Below are 6,392 nucleotides of genomic sequence, written 5' to 3'. Positions count from 1 at the left end.
TTTCTTCTATCAGTATATGGATTCTCTTTCTTGATAAATGGATTCCAAAAGAGTTGTAGGTTTTGGTTATGATCGGAAAGAAGAGGTGGTTAGAGATTGTGTCCGGCGATTGGAGTTGTTCATCTTCATGTATGGTGGGTGAGGGTGGGAATGATGGTGATGATCGGAAAGAAGAGGTAGTCGGAGATGGTGTCCGGCAATTGGAGGTCGTCGGCAATGGTTGCCGGTGATGAAAGAAGTGGGTGGGGGCAAAAATATGGTGGGGTTAACTGGTTATGGTGGGGGGGGAGTTGTAAAGTGGGCCTAATTATTGTTTTTATTATTAATAAACATACAATCAATAATAATAATAAGGGAAAATATATTAGAAAGGGCAAAAGAGTCTTTTCACCTTGGTCAGGGACGAAGAACGCAACAAACTAAAATGGTAGGGATCGTCAGAGTGCAAAAAAAAAAGTTAGGACCAAACACGTAATTTTCGTAAAACCACAGGGACGATTTCAGTAATTTGTTCTATTTTTAATCCCATTAGATCATATTATTCTCTTCTTTGCATATATTTAATTAAGATACTTGAATAACTTTAGCTCAAGTGGTTAAGTCGATGGGCAATATAGAAGGGTGGGGGTCACGAGTTCGAGCCTCGGGGAGGAAACAATTATATTATCCTTTTGTACGATGATAATTAAATGAGCAATGAATATGCAAAAACATATTTAAAAAGGAATGAAAATGCTCATGTAATTGAGAAATAAATTTGAGTAAAGGTCCTAAATTCAAATGAACATACCAGTAAGCCTAACAATACATTATTGTGAATTATGTCATAAGAAACGACATATTCAACAGAAACCGTCTTATATTAATGAAATTGCTTGCGATGAAATGTAACATGCATATTTTATGATTTATAAGTCCTTTAATTTTAATGCCCCTACAAATACATGATGGATTGATTGTGACTCCTTGGTGCATGTGTCTTTTCATTACACACATTCCATACAATCCCAAACCTGGATTGAAACAATAACATACAAGGAAGCCCTCCTCACAACCCTCAACCTGGGCTTCTATCCTCCAAGAATCCCTAACACTACAAGGTCATGTTCCTGTATGTTTGTTATATTTGGTGGGGTTAACACAAATAAGTCATCTTACATGGATGTCCATATAATGTAGCCTTTCAAAAATCCATTTCGAATAAGCTATTTGTAATCCGATAATGGTCATAGGATGTTACGTAGGGTTTCTTTTGATATGTTGATACATGCCCATAATTATCGAAGAAAAATCTAAAAAAAGGCATCGTTTAGAAAGAGATTTCTACACAAGTCATCATGTCAATGGTGTGTTTTCATTCCCTTGTACCTTAGACCTAGTGCGCTTACCAAGGACCATAAGGTAGACATTAGGGTTTGGTGTTAAACATGCTCATTGCTTATACATTTTCGGCCGATCGGTCCATAAATGTTCCATTGGGTATGTTGCAGTCTATGAGATTTTAGGCTTGATGTTTACTGAGTGTTGTGTTTTGTTCTACATAAATTGAATACTCAGTTAGTTGTATCATATTATGTATTATTATGATGTGTGAAGTATGATCATTTTCAATTACGGAAACACCAAGTTCTATTACATAAAAAGTAAATCACATGACGGGTGTGTGACACTATGAAATCTAAATAACGATTCAATTCTACATAGACAAATGCTACGATTTTCCTGGGTGAGGGTCTATTAGTGGTGGTTTAATGACCTTCATCGTTTCCCATTTAGCGGGAGTTGAAGCGGATGCACTAGCTCTGCACATGTAAGTATGTAACGCTGACATGAAATGGAATAAACGAAACGGTGATGGTGTGTACCTCTATGCGTCGAAGTCATATCAATCGTATAAAAATATCTAGTGACGTAGTGGCCCCATTTATGAGAATTATCGGATACCCTACATTGGATCTCTACGTGTCAAAGTTTGATCGATTTGCAAAATTGAACAAGGTGGTATTGGCATTGCGAGATGAAGCTTCTATTTGGCGTTGGTGTTATGTTTTGGTGGGACAACATAGACAACATATCCTGAAGCTTTCAGAAGTAAGACGGACCTTGTCGTCGTATCTTCACATTAATTGTCTTTCCGACCCACTGGAATCCAAAGCTTGTGGGGTACCAGGATAGTCATACAAGTTCTTGATAAGTTGGACTAGAAAAAAAAAACCATGTGATGGTTTCGAAGAACGAAAATCCCTCAATGTCGTTAACGTCGTAGATAGTTTTGTTTTACATGACGAGAAGTCCAATTGCAATATGTTGGTTGAACTGTTAATTTAGATAAGAAAATGCAGTTTGTTTATGTATATATATTGATGAGTGTTCCCACATTGGTGTGTGAAGGATTCCAAGACGATTTTATAGATTTATCTTGTAGAGAGTTGGTCACCGGGCCTGGTAACGTTTGCCTGTAACCCAAGTGGGGGTATCAAAGTGGGTTGGATTATGATTTGGTCCAGTTTGGTTGGGTCTGGTGGTGTGTAATTTGACTTGCCCGTTCCAAGTCGAGAGCTGGTTCAAGTGGCTTGAGCGAAGGCTTTGGGTCTCTTGGAACCTAGAGAAGGGGGCAATGCGTTAGGCTGGCTTCACAGAGCTGCGACAACTCCTCGCTTCCGACAGTGGTAGGATTACAAGTCTTGGCTCTTCAGGCCCATATTGCCGACTAGTCCGATTCAAATGGACACCCACTTTTTAAAATTTTTACCTCAAAACATTTATTGTTTGTCCATTTTGTCACAGTGATGAGTCATACATAATAACCGTACCTTGTCCTGTTTCATCTCCTGATGAAAATATGCATTAAAACCACCTGATTTTTGAGTCTCTTGGAACTTCCCATATTGTTAACATGAATGAAACCCTTCAAAGGTCCTTATAGTACAAAACGCCAGGTCCATGGTTGGAACTATGGGAGTGCGTTCACATGAAAACATCAGACAGCAAAGACTTTCAAATCTCTAAGCCTATTTTAAGCTAAATTTAAACATTGAACTGAGTATTGGAGGGGTGCGCCTGGCCTTGGCTGTAGTGTAAGACCAAGGCGACGCATGAAGAACCCCAGCAGCAAGCTACTGTAACGGGCCTTCCCCCATAAAAAATAAGATTAATATCGAGTGGGCCGATGGCCCACATATCAGATATTAAACTGATAAGAACAGATACTACACTTGATCTTAGCCAAAAGGCCGAGAAAGGTATGCTTCTTACAGCTGTGGGCTTCCCCTTTTGTACTCGCCTCCCTCTTGCCTGCTTCCTTCATTCACCCAATGTGGGAATTGGGATGCAGACTCTTTCACTTTCACTGCCAGCTCCCTTCCTGGTTCCTTCCTTCACAACAAAAACAACTTAAATATTATTCTTTTGCTTCTTTACTTTCTGTATATATTCAGATCAAACTTAGACTACTACTGCATATGCATATGTGTTTATGATTGCATTGCCTTTTCTTTTCTTATTTTTCTGTAGTTTAAATTCACTCAACACCAACAAACAAAACAAATTCATTTCATGTTGATAATTACTCAATTACGAATGACTCCTTCCACTCATGTACCTACTATGCTTTTCTTTTGTCCATTTAGTTTTATATCACATATCTATTAAGTAAATTAATAACTAAACACAATAACTAATGGGCAGACTCAAACTAATCAGATAAGTCCAACTTGTTAAAATCCATCCTATCAAAATACGTGTTTTTAATCTACATAATCCTTTTCACTTGTTTTGCTCATAAAAATCATATTATATCTTGAAACCATATAATTTTATAATCATATCCAACACATTTCTTACTCGTTTAAATACCTGACAAAAATTATTTTCCGGGCAACCGTTTCTTCGTTATGTCGTCCCGTTACCAGGTAACATTCAACCTTACATTATGCTTCCCGTAAGTGTTCACTATTCCTTTCCAAGATACTATCCGCTTTTTCAACCAACATGTCCTTCTCTTCTCATCGGCTTGCTATTTGGTCATTGCTGGTATCACACTATCTTCACCTCCTAACATCTTACAATCACTTCCAATTTGATTCTAACATTTATGGGGATGACTTTTACTGAACAAATATATTTAGAATAAAAAAAATGCTCAATAATAACATTATATTCGAATTTAGTTAATGGATGCAAAGGAAAAATCCATATTCAACAATCGAAACTCAATGCTCGCTCTTGTTTTACCATCTGTGATGTTTATTTCTCAATTGAATGTACATAGGGTGCTATAATCCATGTTCTAACAGCCTCACAGCATCATTTAAGCCGTCCATTTCAACTTTCAGGTAGTGGATATCAAGAGTCGGGTCTCCATTAATGGAACTCGAAACTCAAAACAAGCTTCTAAAATAAAAGAGTAACTCAACCGATTGCTGGGATGTAGTAATTCATGAAATAACTTGACTACTATCAACCCCCTTTGCTTCAAACTCCAAATGTCATCCATTAGTTCAATCTTCTCCTCTCATTCTATCTATATCTTGTTCTTTAATAAACAATAGGGCAGATCTTAAGTGCTTACGTCATCATAAGAATTCCTCTTACTCATAACTTGTTCCCCTAACATTGCTTTTATCTCATATTAGTATTACCCAGGTCAGACTTAATTTCACATATGAGGTTGTTAATTACTTTACCTTTATATCCCTACGGCCACATAGTTATAAATATAAGACATCATAAGAGGAGTTTAAATAGGTACAAGACGCATACTTTAAGTTCCACTTATTGGAAAATCTATTTAACTTATAATCGTGAAATAAACTTGAGTCTCAGATAACGTCAACGCCCAAATAGGCACAACACTTATCTTCGCCGAAAATCTGAAGTAGCAATGTACTTCAAACATCCTCGTTCATCAACTTTTACCTTTGAATGATTTCATCTTAAATCATCAATTAGCCAACCACTTAGCAATGATTTTTTATTTTAACCCACTAAAACTAATTGGTGGATAATGTATTACTATTAATGAGCTCCTCACCTTTGAAATTAGAGTGAAGAAAGAACTACTACAACAATGGGGAATATTAGCCGAAAGAAGGAATTCTGTGACACCATCAAAAATATCATTTTTCAGTAAATCCCATGATTTTTTTTACAAACCTAAAGGAAAAACCATCCAGGCCCGGAACTCTATCCCCTCTACATGAATAAACAACACTTTTAATTTCCTTAATCGTGCACGGAACTTCCAAACAATTGTCTTGATTTGAAGCAAGAGTGTACACTGTGTGCTACGTTTTTGAACTCTCCCACCTTCGGACCTGCTGAATTTAATTTATTACGAAAAAAAAACTTCTCACCAATTTGCGGATCCTCCTGGTAATCACAAACTGTTTTTATGCCACAAATAACAAGTTGCATGGTCTTTCAATTAAGAATACGATTAACGTACTTTGTGTTTCCCTCCCTTTCAATGCTCTATTAAATCTTAGCTTTTTGAATAACATCTAAAGTTTTCATTTTCTCATAATCATGAATTTTTCTCAAAATATTCAAACGGTCCCCGTGACTCTTGGAGTGGCATCTCCTTCAGGGGCGGAGTTCGTGGGGGGGCTGCCGGATGCAGCGCCCCCTCCAACCATTTTAATTGAATGTACCCATGGAATTATAAATTATATAACAAGTCCATATAGGTTGTGAGAAAAGCCCATTGACCCCCTTATGTTTTAATAAGCTTAAAATAATATGACGTGAATACTTATATCCAATATGATTAATACCGATTCACAGTTAAAAGAAAATGATGATAAAAGCTTTGAGTTACAATGCTTCTTTCAAATTTTTATTAATAAGATAAGATATATTTTAAATTTAATTGTATTCTTAACAACTTTTGTAATATTTAATTATTATATTATTATGATTGGTAAATTGGATTTTTTAATCATAAGGCAATCATAATAAAAAAGCCATAAATTTAATGGAAGATTTTCGAGAAATAACCAAAAATGAGGGGTGGTTTAAAGAAAATAACCAAGAAAAAACAGATTTCGGAAATTGACCAAAGGATCTGCAGAGCACCCTCTGCGGATCGATTAAAGCTTCTATGGATCCCTCTACAGCTCTGCGGAAATTGGGTTTTTTAATTTTTTAAATTTTTTTGTCATTTTTTGCGTTTTTTTTTGCGTTCATTTTCGTTTATTAATATTAATTTTTTTTAAATACACCAATACCTTATGTGATTATTATGTAAAAAAATTTACAAAAAAAGGTTAAAAATAATGAAATGTTTTATATAATACGTTTGTTACTGATGTATGTTTTCCATGTATTTGTACTGTTTTGTATTTTATGTTCAATGAAATAAAGTAGAAGTTAACTCAACTGGTTTCGTTAAT

The 6,392-nt window shown here is 35.8% G+C and overlaps 1 non-coding gene across 1 annotated transcript; it reads right to left on the bottom strand.

Moving 5' to 3' along the window:
• Nucleotides 1–3,049: 3,049 nt before the first annotated feature.
• On the bottom strand, nt 3,050–3,246 carry LOC145118217 (U2 spliceosomal RNA). The gene has a single exon (XR_013713182.1). It is a non-coding gene; the product is annotated as a U2 spliceosomal RNA (small nuclear RNA).
• Between the last annotated feature and the right edge of the window lie 3,146 nt (nt 3,247–6,392).

The sequence above is a fragment of the Lactuca virosa genome, chromosome 5 (assembly GCF_052849685.1).
Source record: "Lactuca virosa cultivar CGN04683 chromosome 5, Lactuca_virosa_CGN04683_v6, whole genome shotgun sequence".
Classification (NCBI taxonomy): domain Eukaryota; kingdom Viridiplantae; phylum Streptophyta; class Magnoliopsida; order Asterales; family Asteraceae; genus Lactuca; species Lactuca virosa.
This window is presented reverse-complemented; position numbering and strand designations above follow the sequence as displayed.